Genomic DNA, 16,595 nt, shown 5'->3' on the forward strand with positions numbered 1-16,595 from the left:
ACCTAGCTCGCAATTTCTGTTCCAGTTCATCCCAAAGGTGTTCAGTGGCGTTGAGGTCAGGGCTCTGTGAGGACCAGTCAAGTTCTTCCACACACAACTCATCCAACCATGTCTTTATGGTTGCTTTGTGTACTGGGGCACAGTCATGCTGGAATAGAAAAGGGCCTTCTCCACACTGTTCCCACAAATACCCCATGACATTTTACTCCCAGCACCAGTACCCATGCAGGACCAATGTGAACTTATGGAATCAGGAAATGGAAATGTTGGGAAAAGGTAGGAATTAATGGGGGCAAAAATCAATAAGAGGGTTAAACTAGTAGTTGAAATAAGTTATTATGTAATTCCTCCGCCTGACAGTACAAAACATATCCTCGCAAAGACCCACATGTTTTTGCCCTTAATTGGGTCCCGTGTGTGTGTTTTTTCCTGCTATAAGAGCAGGGGGGGGGGGAGAATGCTATGAAAAAGCCCCTATAATATGGCTCCCTTGGGGGCAGCATTTGTTTCACAACTTCCTTCTTGTTGTATTTCCTTAGAATAATCTGGTGAAGGCTTTACACATTTATTTATTTATGTGTTTTGTATGCTGGCCATGAATGTAAGATCCATAATGTTTCAATTAAGAAATGTAACTAGCTATGGATCTCAGAAAAAAATCTCAAATGTGTGCAACACTGCAGAGTATGTTACGGTCATATAAAAATGGCAGAGCAGCAAAGTACTAAGAAAGAATGAGCATGTTCCCAAGAGAGGTTAATAGAGTGTCAGCTCCCCTCCCGTTTACCAATAGCCTGCAGTAAAGACACTGTTTCACTGCTTTGAGGAGTCTGAGGCAGGAGGCTGGGAGTGCAGCTGTTGACAGGCATTGTACATGCTCCAGCAATAATCCAATGTGCGAAACAAGAAACCGACAGAGCCAGGATGTGAAGCAGAAACATTTCTCCATCTCGTATCACGCTGTGTGTCTCTAAAAAAAACTATAATAAGTGGGAGAGAAAAGAAGGCTTGGGTTGGGGTCACAAAAGATATAGGGGAGAACTAGAAAACAATGGTGCTGTTTTGTCACACCAAATATTGATTTGATTTAGATTTTTCTTCTGTTTACCCAGATTGTTTTGCCTCTAACTCCGTTCCTTGATGCATTTTCTACCTAGGGGAGTGATGGTAATCTGTGCATAGAAAACAGAAGCAAAGTCTACTATGATTAGAACATTTTCTATTCAGAAAAGGCCAGATAAGTCTAGAACAATATACTACCAAGTCCATTAGAGTACTGGCTATTCCTCGTCGACTAAAAGTCAGCATAGACCTGTTGCTGTGCCTCACTGAATTAATCAGGCTATCTCCTCATCTTCCACCTTTTTGACCCCATTTCACTTATTCGATCTCTCATTTTAATTAACACCAGGATGGGGCTGATGGAGTACACTGAGGTTACTAATACACTCGTCCACATTCTCTTCCAATGCTGCTAAAACATCACATCCCTCAGTATACAGGACTGTCCAGGCTGGTGGCAGCTCAGCCCTTGCTCTTTTCTAGTTCACTTAGTTGGGCTGGTTAACATACTCTTGACTCTCCACCCCATTTCTTGGTTGCTCATCAGTTGTCCTCTAGTGGGAAAATTGTCTCTAGATCATAGAGAGGCAAACGTGTCACCACCCCAGTAGCTTTGCACTCTGCATGGGTGCCTGGGTCACCTATATTATACTAGCCTTTTACTATACTTGTTGGAGGTGTTGTGTGTGGTACGTGGTTTGTGCGGCTAGGTTATATGCTTTGACTTTATTTGGCAGAATGTTGCCAGCCAGGCCCCTCAACAAGTATATGGAGTGATTCAATGTTATGTATTAAACGTATCAAAAAAAACCCAACACACTATTTTCCCATCAGTATTTTACTTGTAATAACCATCACAATATAAAAAACCCTACAAACACCAACCCTCAAGAATAGCATACACAGAAACTCACATTAATATATTTCCATCTTAACTGGATGAAAATTCACAATTAGGAAAAATAAAAAAAAGTAGGAAAAATATGTACAGAATAAATATATGTATCTGTTAACATGTATGTGCGTAAAGACAGTTTACTGGCACTCAATGATCTGCTAAGCTTCTTAGTGAGACGTATATCCACGACCAGTTCACGACCAGTGGCATATTCATTAACGCATTGTATGGGGGCTGTGCTGACTTGGTACAGACTTCTGTAGTGTACATGGCCCAGGTGGGAAGATCAGAGATCTTCCTTGTAAATGGTCTATAGAGCAGTAGCACACTAGGGAGCCTGATTACCATATCTGGGAAATGTGGGTGAAGCACCACTTTGTGGGGTCTCCAGGTCATGCTGCTCCATCTCTGGGGTGCATGAGCTGCGCTTAGCCATGCCCACTCTCTACCCATTTCCCCTCCCACTCCCATTCATTTTTCTGATATCTTGGGAAAGCCCTGCCCTTATCAGTGGTTAGCCCCACCCATTGAGTACTGCCCTCTCACAAACTCCCTCCCCCAAAAGAGCTTGGGCTCCGGGGAGCCTGACCTAAGAAGCTCTCAGGTATGCTGATCACCCAAGAGGGTTATCTGCCCCCAGGTTTTGCAGCTGATTTCAGTTTCTAACACTTACTGATGCCATCAAATCAGCTCACTGTCTTGTCTCAAACACACAACATATTGCCTGTAAATTTAATCTGGGACAGGTAGGCAGCAACCGGCATTGTGAAGAACATTTGACTAAATCCCCCATAGATATCAATGCCTTTCCCAGTCCATGTCACAGACTTAAGTGTCCTTGTACAGACACTGTGACTTTACCAAAGTGGGAGCTAGTAGAAAGCCAGTTCCACTAGCTTTACAGGAGAGAGTGAAAAGTCACCCAGGGCACCAAACTCTTTTTATGGTCAAGAGTGGCTTGAACCTTGAATAGAAAAATAGGGAAACTATAAAACAAAGTAAAAAAAAATGTGTATAACTTGTATTTTCAGGGTTATTCTTGACTTTTGATGTTATAATTTCCCATATCTATTTCATTTCTATTTTACTTAAATGTTATTTCCATAGCAAAACATTAAATATTTGTATTTCGCTCTTTGCCTGAAACTTTCAGGCAACCTTTACTTTATAGTGGCTGCACTATTCCCATTGCTTGTAACAAGTTTGTCATTTCAATAACCATTGCACCATTCATCAATCCACTGTGTGCCAGATGTCTTCCAGTTTGCACAATACATTTATGTGTGAAGTATATACATAGTACACGCAAGTACACAATGTTCATGGGTCAATACATTTGAAGTATTTCAATTACTCATTGTGAACCATACACAGTAACGTATATGTAACCGGTGCAGCATAAAGTGAATTGAGATGTCATCTGGTTTCCATGCTTAAGTATGTCTACACAATCTTTCTACACAAATATATAAAAACAGTTAAAAATTGCTTTGTCACTAAAATGCATTATTGTAAAAAAATCTTAGGAACCCTTTCATGAGAATTGTGCTCATAGAAACGGAAAGGATTGATTGTGCATCAGCTTGGCTTTTGACTTCACTAGAGAGTGGAAGAAGCTTTTCATATTCCCATGGGGCAGGATCCAGGGCTTTTAGATGATATGGCTCGATGTAGACATACAGCAGATCTGCATTTGCCATGCTTTTTACCCATAATTCTCATGCCTTAATGCAATAACAAACCTCTGGGATTTAAGTAAACCTTGTTTTCTAATTGTCAGTGATGATACAAAAGGATCTGCAGTAATCACAAGAGAAACTAGTGATTCAATGTTCTTCTTTGTTCAAATTCCCACCCTTGTAGGTGTATATTTGCTTCCACCATATTATTCTCACACCCAAAAGTGGACAGATCAGATGCAATTTGAGGGGGTCATTAAGGTTGGATTTAAGACCCGGAACACAAGCTGAGCCAAGAAAACCAAAGTAAGGACATATAGAAAAGAAATCACATTTTTACCCCCTCCACAGCTCTTTGATTGGTTTTAACACTGGCTTGTCCTGGCTCTGATGATTCACGTTTTTAGATGAGCCAGATTTAAGATTTTAGTGGCTTCCTTGTTAGTTTCCACATCTTGAATAACGCAAGGACTGTATGACATAGGCATGTCCTTAAATACCTAGTTATATGGCTAATAGACTACTCAGCTCCTAAAAAAACATGTTTTTGTGCTAGAGCTAGCGCAATCTTCATGCTGACTTTTTAAACCAGTACTAGTAAATACAGGCACAATGTTTTAGACACGGATAAACATTGTACTGTATTCCTGAAATAAGCACACAAACAAATACATACAGGTTGTGTATACCAATGCACACTGAACTGCAAAAAGCACATGTAACCTGTTCTGTACACACATATACATTATCGTGCATGGGCAATACATGCATATATACTGTATGTCTGCACACATGATTCTGTGTATTAACATAGACTGATATATATATAGCTCATAATTCACAATGCTGTAGGTACTACATATCTCAGCAAGCTTTTCTATAGACTTATTTACATGTCACATACACTGTGCTGCACGCACAGGGCTGGATTTTACAGTAAGATCTAGAGAGCGTCTAGGGGTATAAGGCTGCCAGCCAAAAAGCCTAAACTATATAATTGACATACACGCTGGGTATTCTAAATATAAGTATTTTCACAACACTAAAATGTTGCATTAAATGGAATCAGGACTAGAACTGACAGAATGCCGACATCATTTTTACCAAACTACAGGGTAAATCAGAGAGATGGGCCATACTCAGCTCACTACTCTCACATACGACAGGCCAAATCCAGACCTGTGTTTACCATATGTTTGCATGCAGCAACCATAGAAATGACTGTATATAAACAGGTAATTCGAACTACGTGCACACATAGAGTTTTGTGTAGGTTTCTGGCACCAAATGATTTAAAGAAAACTTATCACAGAAATGTGATATATTGCAGTAGTCTCTTTCTGATAGCTCTCACCTAACAATGTTGTTTTTATGTTATGATTTTTGGTTATATGTGTATCCGAGCACCTTGCACTTGTTATCTGTTAAATTTTCCTTTTGTTTCGTTGTGCAATTAAACAGTAAGTGGCTCTGGTGTAAGTAATCATTGTTTGCTACTGATAAGAAACTAAAATTTCCAGTGAAATAATCTGCATACTTTGTTGTGTGAGGGTAGTGCAGAGCTAATATGATTTTACAGAAACAGACCTGGGTTTAAACCTTTTGGAATATTAAATTCATGTATTTCTGCAAGACTGTGAAATTTAATATTACTGCTGCAAAACACAGAACTGAGAACTTCCTGGTTTCCTACAAACCCACTTTTTTAATCATTTTGATATGTATTTGTTGGGGTCTTTGGCAGTTACTATGTTAAATATTTAAGGTTCACTTATCCCCCTATCTCATCTCAGATGAAGAACTAATTCTGGCACATATTCTTGGGACAAATTTTAATGTATGGGGGGTAGCACTGAGTCATACAGGTCAGTTTGCAGGTTGTTTATAATTGCCATTAATTTCCTCAGAGATGGTCACAGCTTCTGCCCCAAGAGGAAGCCTATCACTATACTCTGAACCTACTTCAAAATCTTCTGGGTTAGTTTTGGATTGGGAATTAGGAAGGGTCTCATCCAGGACACTTCCCTCTGGCTCTCCTTCCACCTCCCCATCCACAGGCACTGCTTCAGCTTCCCCTTCCTCAGCTTCACTGGGGTTATAATTTTTCTCTGACTCCACATAAGAAGCTCTTGGGTCAAAGTCAGCATCTATGCGCTTTTCCATTGGATCAGGTTTGTGGGCCTTCATTATGAGTTTATAGTTCTTCCCATGGTACTTAGAAAGTAAGTGACAACAAGTAGCTCCCATCAAGGGTATGGTAGCCAAGCCTAAAAGAAAAATGCTCACCACGATAATGATGATTAAAGAGGGAACTTCTTTCTTGGTAGTGAAAACAACTTGCACTTGGCAGTCTTCACCTTTGTAAGTTAAGCATACTGAATAGTTGGTGCCAGGAGTCAACCCTTGAAACCAGTAGGAGTTAACCTTGTCTTCAATTTCTGACCACTGGACCAAAGAAAAGCCATTGCTGCTCTCTTGGCATAGGTAGAGCATCTTGAGGCGATTTTTGCCTGGGCTTGATGGATAAGGAGTGATTTGGATCTTTGCGTCCTTTTCAGAAACATCCAGCGCAATCACCCCAAGATCAAATATATGGGGTTTAAGGTTGGAACTTTCATTAAACGCATGATTTGATACATGGTGACTATTCACGTTTCGGCCACATTTATTTTCAAATGTCACTGGATGGTCTTGGGTTTCCAGGATGCCCCCTTCATTTATATTTGTTCCCTCAGTTTCTCTAGTGGGCAGCACGGTCTTAATTTTTTCCTCTGGCGTATCTGATTTGAGAACACTGTTCCCTGACACCTTTACTCCAGATTTCTTCCCCTCTGAAGATGTTTTTCCAACTGTTGGATCCTCCAAGGTCTTGGTGGGATACTTCTGGCTTCCTGCCACTGAAACGTTGACTGAGCTCTGACTGCTTCCCATTTCATTAGTAGCTTGGCATGTGTAGGTTCCTTCCATCTTCTTGCTAAGGTGTGGAACTACTAGAGTACCATTAGAATACACCAAAAAGTTACCAGAGGCACTTGGCTTGGACAAGCTGGTGGGTACCTTAATTTCTGTCTCTTGGGTGGAATTGCGGACTTTCCACTGGATGGCGGGCATAGGGCTACCACTCACCATGCACTGCAGAGTTAGAGTGAATCCATCATAAAGCTCTGTGTTGTCCAGGTTAGGGTGATAGCTCAGCTGAACAGTGGGTAACTCACAAGGCAACTCTGGGATTTTAGAGAGGGGAGTTCCACGGAGATCCTCTGGTGAAGCACATGTAAGTGAATCCTTTTCAGCCACTGTTACCTGAGCTTCCTCCATCCATTTTTTAAGCCACATGACTGAGCAAGAGCAATGGAATGGATTGTTATATATTTGAATGTGTAAGAGGGAAATTAGTGGCTTAAAGGTACCCTCCCGTATGACAGAGAATTGGTTATTGTTGATCCTTAGAGATCTGAGATCTGTAAGGTTCTGAAAAGCATCCAAGGGTAGGTTAACCATGCGGTTATTGTTCATTTTTAGAAGCTGGAGTGCAGGTAAGCTAGCCAAATCCTCCCAGGGAAAGTCAACAAGTTGATTATGACTAATGTCTAGATTTTTTAGGTGTACCAGTGTGGCCAAAGTGCCCTTTTCCACTGAACTGATCTCATTGTGAGCCATCCACAGTGATGTTATCTGGGGCACTCCCAAAAAGGAGGACCTTTTAAGGGAGCTAATCTTGTTGGCAGAAAGGCTGAGGGTTGTGATATTAGAAGGAAATCCAGTTGGAACCTTTTGAAGTTTCTTGTAAGTACAGTCGGCAAACTGCTGGTTATACTTATCCACACAGGTGCAGGTATCAGGGCAACTTTGAGTCAGCATCAGCAGAGCTGCAGCCACAAACAGGAACAGAAAGCTGGCCATTGTCTTGCCTGCAAAACACAAGTAATGTATAGGCTGAGTGACAGATAGTAGTATAGTTCATTAATAACTGTATTATAAAAATAAACTTATTACAACAGGATAGGAGACATTACAAATTAGGCGCAGGAAATCATGTTAGGAAACTAATAAACAGTATGTCATGATGCAAAAGAATATTCTAAAGAAAAAGAAAACAGTAATTGGACACTATTACTTATGTTGTCAAGTTTTATGATTGAGTATGGTTTCACATAGAAACATACAATTTGATGCAGATAAAAACCATTCGGCCCATCAAGTCTGACAATTTTTCCTGATGTAAAAACTCAAAACTTAATTAGTCCTTGGCCTCCTTAGATTTTAGCCTTTAGCCTTATGATGTCATACGATGGCGCTCTGTAGCTAGGACAGTAGCTCTATATATTAGTTGTATACAGAGTGCCTACTATTTCTATTTATGCCTATGACTTCATTAACGCTCTGATGAAAGATAGGTTAGATTTAATTGTTTTTAATTTTTGGAAATGTAATGAAAATTTACATTAAGCACAAGTGTATGTAAGCAAAACACGTAGAACAATTAAAATCAGTAATCAGTAATCAGTAAATAGGAAATAAAAAGTAAGTGACTAGCATTATAGTTAAAAATTTTGCAATAATTATATTTTTGGCTTATGTGATAAAAAGTTGTTTGTCCAGCACTGCAAAAAAAATGATGCTATATAAATCAATAAATAATAATTACATATAAATGGGGCTGAATTATTTAAAAATGTTTCATCTAACCTATTACCATTCTGTTTGATCCATGCAGGTGCAAGCTTGTGATATACATGAGCAAATCCTCCATGATACAGGGGCATGCCATCTTGTTGAGGCAGTATTTGTGCTAATATATATTTTTCTATTAACAAAACTCGCTTTATCAAGCTAATTAGCCCATTGGAATAGACAGCATGAAACTGGTGATGATCGCTGGCGATAACCCGATTCGCGTGTGCTGGGTGGCCGTCTCCAGGAGGGGTGTGCTCGCTCATCGGCTGACGCTCCCCACCCTGCCAGAGGACAACTCAGGACAACAGGTGCTTGTGGAATGTGTGCATCCATCAGCGCAACGGCAGCCCGGTGAGAGCGGCTACCAGCCCGGCATCGCTAAACATCACTGTCAGACACGAGTGTCTCTATTATCTTGTCCCAGGCTGGCAGTCTGCAGGGTATCAGCCGTGTAATCAGCTGCTCATAGCAACGCAGCCTAATGGAGGAGCGACAGAACATCTCACCTTGAGCAGCACAACACGAAGGCGAGCTCCTCTATTGTGTTAAATGCACAGATTAGTCACTTAGTGCTAATTAACGTGAACACAGAGCACATGCACAGTGCGCGTACAAAGTGCCTGGCGCGCATTTATCACACCTTATCGCTTTCCGCACTAAAGTGGTTTCCATAGCTCTATCAATCTATATATATAGATATAAATATATATATCTGATATGTAAGGAGAACAAATCTCGCTCTGTTCTGACACCATTTTACATACTATATATATATATATATATATATATATATATATATATATACACACACACACACATAATAGTATATTTTAGCATTTATCCGTATTTTATGGTATAAATATATATATATATATATATATATATATATATATATGTGTGTGTGTGTGTGTGTGTGTGTGTGTGTGTGTGTGTGTGTGTGCAGATGCTAAATACATTCCCAAAGTTAATTTTGAGCCTCTGAACTGGGTATACACAGTAACATGTATAGTTATATATGTACAAAACATAAGCACACTAGGGAATATAATTGTTGCAGTATTTGGATTATTTTAGTTTCATTGTACAACGAATGGATTTGTGCTCCTATATTTTGTTGTGACTTCAATATTAATACTAAAACATCAACAGCAACAAATAAACAGATATAGGAAAGGCTGAACTGGATGGACACATATCTTTTTTCAGCCTATATAACTATGTAAGTATGTAACTACAAATATTTGATTTACAATAACATATTTAGTTTAAATACCTTAATATGCTTTTCAACAGAAACAATATTTCGTATTTAAGTAACCAGCATATCTAGTTTTCCCTAAATCCGTGATATATATTTATATATATATATATGTGTGTGTGTGTGTGTGTGTGTGTGTGTGTGTGTGTGTGTGTGTGTGTGTGTGTGTGTGTGTGTGTGTGTGTGTGTGTGTGTGTGTGTGTGTGTGTGTGTGTGTGTGTGTGTGTGTGTGTGTGTGTGTGTGTGTGTACTTATTCAGTAATCTTGTATTCGTTTTAGAATGTCCGCTCCTTTCAGCGGGGCAAGTCTGACCCTTTGTTTCTTGAAAACCACAATGTTGCACTGCCTGTTTTTTTCAGTGCTGCAGTATAAAAATATTATTATTATTATTTTGTTTTATGTCGTGAATAACAAAAAACTATCACCCTATCGTTACAAACAGCATTTATTATCGAGTATACATTTTTGTTGAAATGCGTCTGTGGGAAAACATTAACAATAATTATATATATTTCATTCTATTCCATTGTGTGTGTATATATATATATATATATATATATATATATATATATATATATATATATATATATAGCATTCCCCTGTGTGTGAGTTTGTATATATATATATATCTATATATCTATATCTATCTATATATATATAGCATTCCCTTGTGTGTGTGTTTATATATATATATATATATATATATATATATAGCATTCCATTGTACATGGTAAAACATTTATACAGTACATTTTTATATATTGTAAATATATAAATTATATATATATATATACACACATATATATTCAGTATAGGTGAATTTTCGAACATGTTAAATAGAGGCACAGTGTATATAATTTTTCATGTAATCAAAAAAATGAGATTTTGTTTTTTGTTTTTTAGAATTCGAATATCTCCCATATGTTTGATACAAATTGTATTTTTAATTTATGAGCATGTTCAGATATACATATATATATATATATATATATATATATATATATATATATATATATATATATGTGTGTGTGTGTGTGATGTATATTTAATTGCTGTATAAGAGGCTGGACAGACCGACAAACATTCGCACATGGATCGGTGTGTTCTCCATGACCTTGATACAAGATTTGATTAGAAACAATTAGATTTCAATTATGTGTGTTTCTCGAGTTTGCTTCTTAACCTTTGTGAACCTTCCCAAGCTACCCGTCCTGACATTCAGATCCACACCCGCCAAAACATCGTCCCCACCCCACACCCCCGCAGGGCTCTCCCCTCTCTCAGTAATTGTTTTCCGGTCCAGTTCTAGGCAGCCGCTCCATTTCCCGGTATTGTATTCCTTCCACCGACCCCTCCTTTGCTTTTCGTTAATTCTCCCCCTATTTCCGCACAATTTCCTGTATATTAACCCCAATTCTTTTTATTCACATTAGGGGGTGATTCATCAGGAAAAGCAATCAGTCCCGGTACTCTCCGCACCGTCCCTCCCTGTTCATCTCGTTTCTCCGTGCCTCCTTTCGTGTAATTTGAAGGCTCTTTTCTGCTCTGGTAAATGTCACCTCAATAATAGCTTTCTTTTCATCCCCAGAGAGCCCGCTCTGGAACCCACATCTCCATTTTAAAAACCCTTTTAAACTTGACATGCCGCCTGAGGCGTGCAAGAAAATTTGCTGTTTTTCTTAATCCTTGTTTTTCTTTCTCAGCTTCCATAGCCAGATCTGCCGATCACTCATTCTCTCCGTGTTCTGTCCCAGTCATTTGCTAAATTAACCTTAAATGCTGCACCGACAAAGGCGGCAGGTTGGGGGGACACACTCAGCCCGTCCTGCTTTCAATGGGCCGCTGGACCCCATGCTGACAGGGCACGGAGGGGTTAATGCAGACATGCATTAAACATACACGGGGAGAACAAGAGGGGGGGGTGAGGGGGATAATTGTGTACAGATTGGTACAAAAGGTCACAATAGATGGGGAAAGCGATTGTCATCCTGATACAAAGTAATAAGGACAGTCATTAAAAAAAAGTTTCAATTGAAATGTGAGAAAATGAAATGTTACAAACGATAGATATAGATTGATGGATAAATATAGGAAGATACATATATATGGTTATAGGGATAGATGTAGATATGGATAGATGGATGTAGAGAGATATATAGATATGTATAGCTAGGTATAGATAGATGGATGGAGATAAAAGATAGGTATGAATAGATAGATAGATAGATAGATAGATGATATATAGAGAGATAGATATATAGAGAAATAGATATAGACAGATGATAGATAGTTGGATTATATATTATTTTTATTATTAGTAATACTAATCATGTGTACAGTGTATGGATAGATGGATGTAACTATGGAGCTGTCTGTCAATCAGTCTATGTGTGTCCACCTGTCTGGCTATCTCCCCTGATGGGACAGGTAACGGAAAGTGGATAGACACGTCTACATACAGACATAGTGTTGGGTTAGATGGATAAATGCGTTCATCGACACAAAGTACTAAAGGAAAAATAAGTATATTTCAATATAAAACACGCACAATATAAAACAGCACTTTGCAGATAACCGTGTGTGGATGGATTGCTGCGCTCTACATGGAACTCCCATATGTTTAAGTGAATCTAGCCAGCCATAAACCATAACCATGAACCTCTCCTAGGGGAGGAATAAACCGGTAGAGGCTCATTGAATTCATCAGGAGCTGTCCACAGTGCTGCAATAAATTCTCGCTGATTAATTCCCAGCCACTTGAAGGAGCACATTGTCCCAACCTCAACACGTTGCTTTTGTTGGAAGTAAAACATTTCCTCCGAGGATATTCTACTGATAAAAATCAGGTCCTGCAGCTGCTAACTCGCTCCTAGCAGCTTAATCCCTCTAAATATTACTGTTCAGATCGCTATCTACAGTACATCCAGTCTTCTCTGTGTGCAGCTAGTGCGGAAGCCACGATAAATAAGATGCTAGATACATTCAGCATGAAAGTGTGAGCATGTGCCCTTTAATGTACTCCTTTGTAATATACTACATAGGGACACGTGTTCCTTTAAGTGGATAGATATGCACCCTGCTTCATAGGATATAGAGATAGATAGATAGATAGATAGATAGATAGATAGATAGATTAATTCGATTAGATGGATATATGGGTGGCTAGGCAGACAGACAGACAGACAGAGAGCGATCACAAGTATATATGTTGGTAAAGGCAGAGGTTTAACACTGTATGTGCCAAAGGGTGCAAAAGCCTACCCCTTGACAATGAAAGCGTTAAATGCACACAGCATATGAAGCTATAGAATCAGAACGTTGTGTACAAAAGACTAAATTCGACCTGCATAAAGTGCTGCCTCCTCACTGCATGGTAATGCAAATCTTTATCTAAGAGGGAATGGCTATACATGTCCAGCATACACATGTAGCTCAAGGACAAGTTAAAATGCATACACGTCATTTAGTGCATATACATATATATATATATATATATATATATATATATATATATATATATATATATATATATATATATACATATATCATTCAATATTAACACTATTTGGCAAATAAATGGATCTATACAGGTAGCTACCGTAGATGTTTCTAAGAATACATGCGCGTACATTATGCATCAGTCAATCCAGTGACACATATGGATACGAGTCTGCATGTCTACAAAAGATCACCCCCAATTATCCACAACCCCCATATCAGAAAAGCTGCTTACCTCCTGAATCTACCTTTAGGATTTGGTGTAAAGGCTTTGTGAAACGGGTTATCCAAACTTTGGGAGCTGTCAAAAATGTAGACAAGGTAAAAGAGGTGTCTACTTAGGTGGAGCAGCCCCTTGGGGTAAAGGGGTGTGGGTTCAACATCACCCTGTCTGCCCCCCGTTATTAGGAAGGGATGAGTAGAATTTTGTAGGGGTTCTCAGCCTACCATCAATAAGCTGCCCAGTGTTCTCTCATTGTTAGTCCACTCCCACACCCCACCCAAAGCAGATCCTGAGTGGGTTACAGCTGTATGGACCCCCCCACCAGCAAATGGAATGAAACATTAATGACACATCAGTGTGTCCCTGATCTGTACCCCTCCCTTCCACTCCATGTATCTGACAGTTCCCCACCCTCCCCTTCCCTGCCCTGCTACTCCTTTTCCTATTCCTCATTCAGATTCCTGTTTTCATTGCTGTGTGCAAATAGCTCCAAAGCACATGATAAGGCATTCTGGCTTAAAAGACACATGAATAAATGCAGGAACACGCATATCTTACATACTGAATTGAAATTAAATGTAAATATCAACGTTAGGTGGTCAGTCTTTCGTTCCCATCAAGTTTGGCAATTGTTATATGATCCTACATTTATCTCTACATTTATAGGCATATAAAGAATGCAGTCCTAGCCTATACACCACCCAACAGTATCTGTCACCAAGGCAATATGGCCAGGCAGGGGTTACATTTGTCTCCTTATTCATCATTCCTTCCAGGAATGAATATAAATAATTGATTTTGTTACCAGATTTTAATTTCTCGACAGCTCAGGGGTCCCTTGGGAAAGGGAGGTGTGAGCTGGGGATAAGCTCGCATTTGTGTATTGGGATATATTAGTGTGCTTGCCTTTACATGTGAACACAGGTCATATATGCAGGTATTAAATATGCATCAATGTATTGATCTTCATACACATATATAGTACCTTAGCTAACACATACCTGTCTTCCCATACATTTAATGCATCATATATGACGGTCTATAATTGTTCTGTCTAGAGAGAATGATATTAACGTTCAGAAATGCACCGCTTTCTAATCATCTGGTTTATATGCAAATGACTCTCCTCAAAACACCAGCGTTCCTTTTTTAAGTCGATTTTATGAAGTATTTTGTGAAACGTTTTTACACCGATCATTAACTATTAAAGTGCCAGATGAGAAGAATGCTTCTACTTTTATGGCAAGGGTTAATTTCTGAAATCAGCACACAATTGCCCTTACGTTTTAATGGTCAGTGTGAATAATATGAAGACTATGGTTGGGAAAGCTGGTGTGAGAGACACCCTGATGTTGGAGGAGATGAGAGTAGAGGCTGTGCCAGAACCACACCTGTTCAAGCTCTCCATCCCTCCCTCCGCAGCTGGAGGTCCTTACAGTGGCTTTATGGATGGACACCAGAGCCTTCATAGGGCCACTCAGCTCATGAACAGGCCAGGGGTCTGCTGGGTTTGTGGCCCTTGAGCATCATTATCCATTCGGAAACCTGATCTGTTAATTATCAGCATTTTGGTTATGTTCTTTCCATAGCTGTGCATTCATTAATAAACACATAGATATCCACAGGTGATTACAATACCAACACAAATAGTTTAATTTTCAAAACTCACAAATACACAGAAACATTAAAGGTAAAGACAATAAATGATCATGTATGTCAGAGTACATACAATACTGTTTGGAGTCACTTTTTATAACTGTGCAACATAATTGCAAAATGGTTTCTAATGATCAGGAGTGATGGTTACTCATAAAGGGCCTCTGTATGCCTATGAAGATATTCCATTAAAAATCAGCCTTTTAGAGCTACAATAATCATTTAAAGCATTAACAATATCTACATTGTGATCCATTTCCTGTTATTTTTATGGATAAAATTTGCTTTTCTTCCAATAACAAGGACATTTCTAAGTGACCCCAAACATTTGAACAGTATTATACCTGCAGTGTATGACATTAGAGAGGTGATAGAGAGATAGATAGATAGATAGATAGATAGATAGATACATGTTAATATGTCTGTTTGCAGCTGATCCCCTGAAGCAGAAAATAAGATTCCAGTATGTGTTTTCTCAGCCTGGGGAGTAAGGTCTATACAATGTAATTCTCCCTTCTTCATACCTGAATAGTCCAACAAGCGAAAGAGAAATGAGAAAGGAAACAAGATAGTGAGTGATGATGACATAGTGTTGCAATGAGAAAAATAAACTAATAGTTTATTAAACAAAAATTAGCAATTTTTGTTTCCAGTGTTTGTATTCCAATAAACAGATACAAGATTATAAGAAGATTAAAAGCGTACAGGTGGTTACTTATTCAAAGGGCAGTATATATAGTATATACTGGTTATATTAGTAAGTACACTATAGATGAAAGGTATCACATACACAGAAGGCATTCCTTGAAAGGGTGGCTGAGGAGAAACTAGAGGAAAAAGGAAATTGCTTAAATATAATGCTGCATGTGCCGGTACCTGCCACAAATCTCAGCTTCCATAAACTAAATGTTTAAACTAAATTCTCCAATTACACAGATTGACCAAAAAAAAATACAAGATATAGGTAGTTTTACAAAATCAGTTCAGTTATACACATAATGTCAACAGAGACTTTTAAGGGGTGTTTTAAGTTTCCATGGAAATCAGTGCCTGGTTTTATGTCACATGACTATTAAGGGTTACTGGCAAAAAATCTGAATGAAGCAAAGCGTTTTAATTATGCCACTATATGGGACAGCTCTTTTGAATATACATGTAAGGTTTTTAGAAAGTGTGATATATGGTGTGTAATCCAACATTATACATATTATGGTGCAAGAGACAATTTTGTACTTTCCCCTTATTGCCTAAAATATGGAGAGAAATTAACTTTGCATTGGTGACTGGGTAACGCATGGTTTGGACCGCATATACTGTTTGAGGCCGTCTAATGATGTTAATAGCATTCTCAGCTGAGGGCATAAAGACTCTTTACATGAGACTCGGCTAATGTTGGACTTGATTATGCTGGGAACCAGCCTGGCCTCACTGGCCACGTGTCAGTGGAACAACAGTACAAATAAATCTGGATCCAAAACAATCCCTATGTTATAAATAACAGGGCCAATGTCTCGGTTAAACCTTAGCTGCTGCCAAGAAATTTATAGTAAAAGATACATTTCACATGGTGCTTTTAATAGACAGTGCCTTTTGTATTAATACTGACAAACTGATTTTTAGTAAGCTTTAAAGACAAATCATTAT

At 38.7% G+C, this 16,595-nt stretch overlaps 1 pseudogene; it reads right to left on the reverse strand.

Annotated features, from left to right (window-relative positions):
* Window positions 1-5,505: 5,505 nt before the first annotated feature.
* LOC149297673 (immunoglobulin superfamily containing leucine-rich repeat protein 2 pseudogene) lies at window positions 5,506-7,542 on the reverse strand (annotated as a pseudogene).
* Window positions 7,543-16,595: the final 9,053 nt, after the last annotated feature.

The sequence above is a fragment of the Sceloporus occidentalis genome, unplaced genomic scaffold (genome assembly GCF_023333645.1).
Source record: "Sceloporus occidentalis isolate IW3139 unplaced genomic scaffold, rSceOcc1.0.p SCAF_37, whole genome shotgun sequence".
Classification (NCBI taxonomy): Eukaryota; Metazoa; Chordata; class Lepidosauria; order Squamata; family Phrynosomatidae; genus Sceloporus; species Sceloporus occidentalis.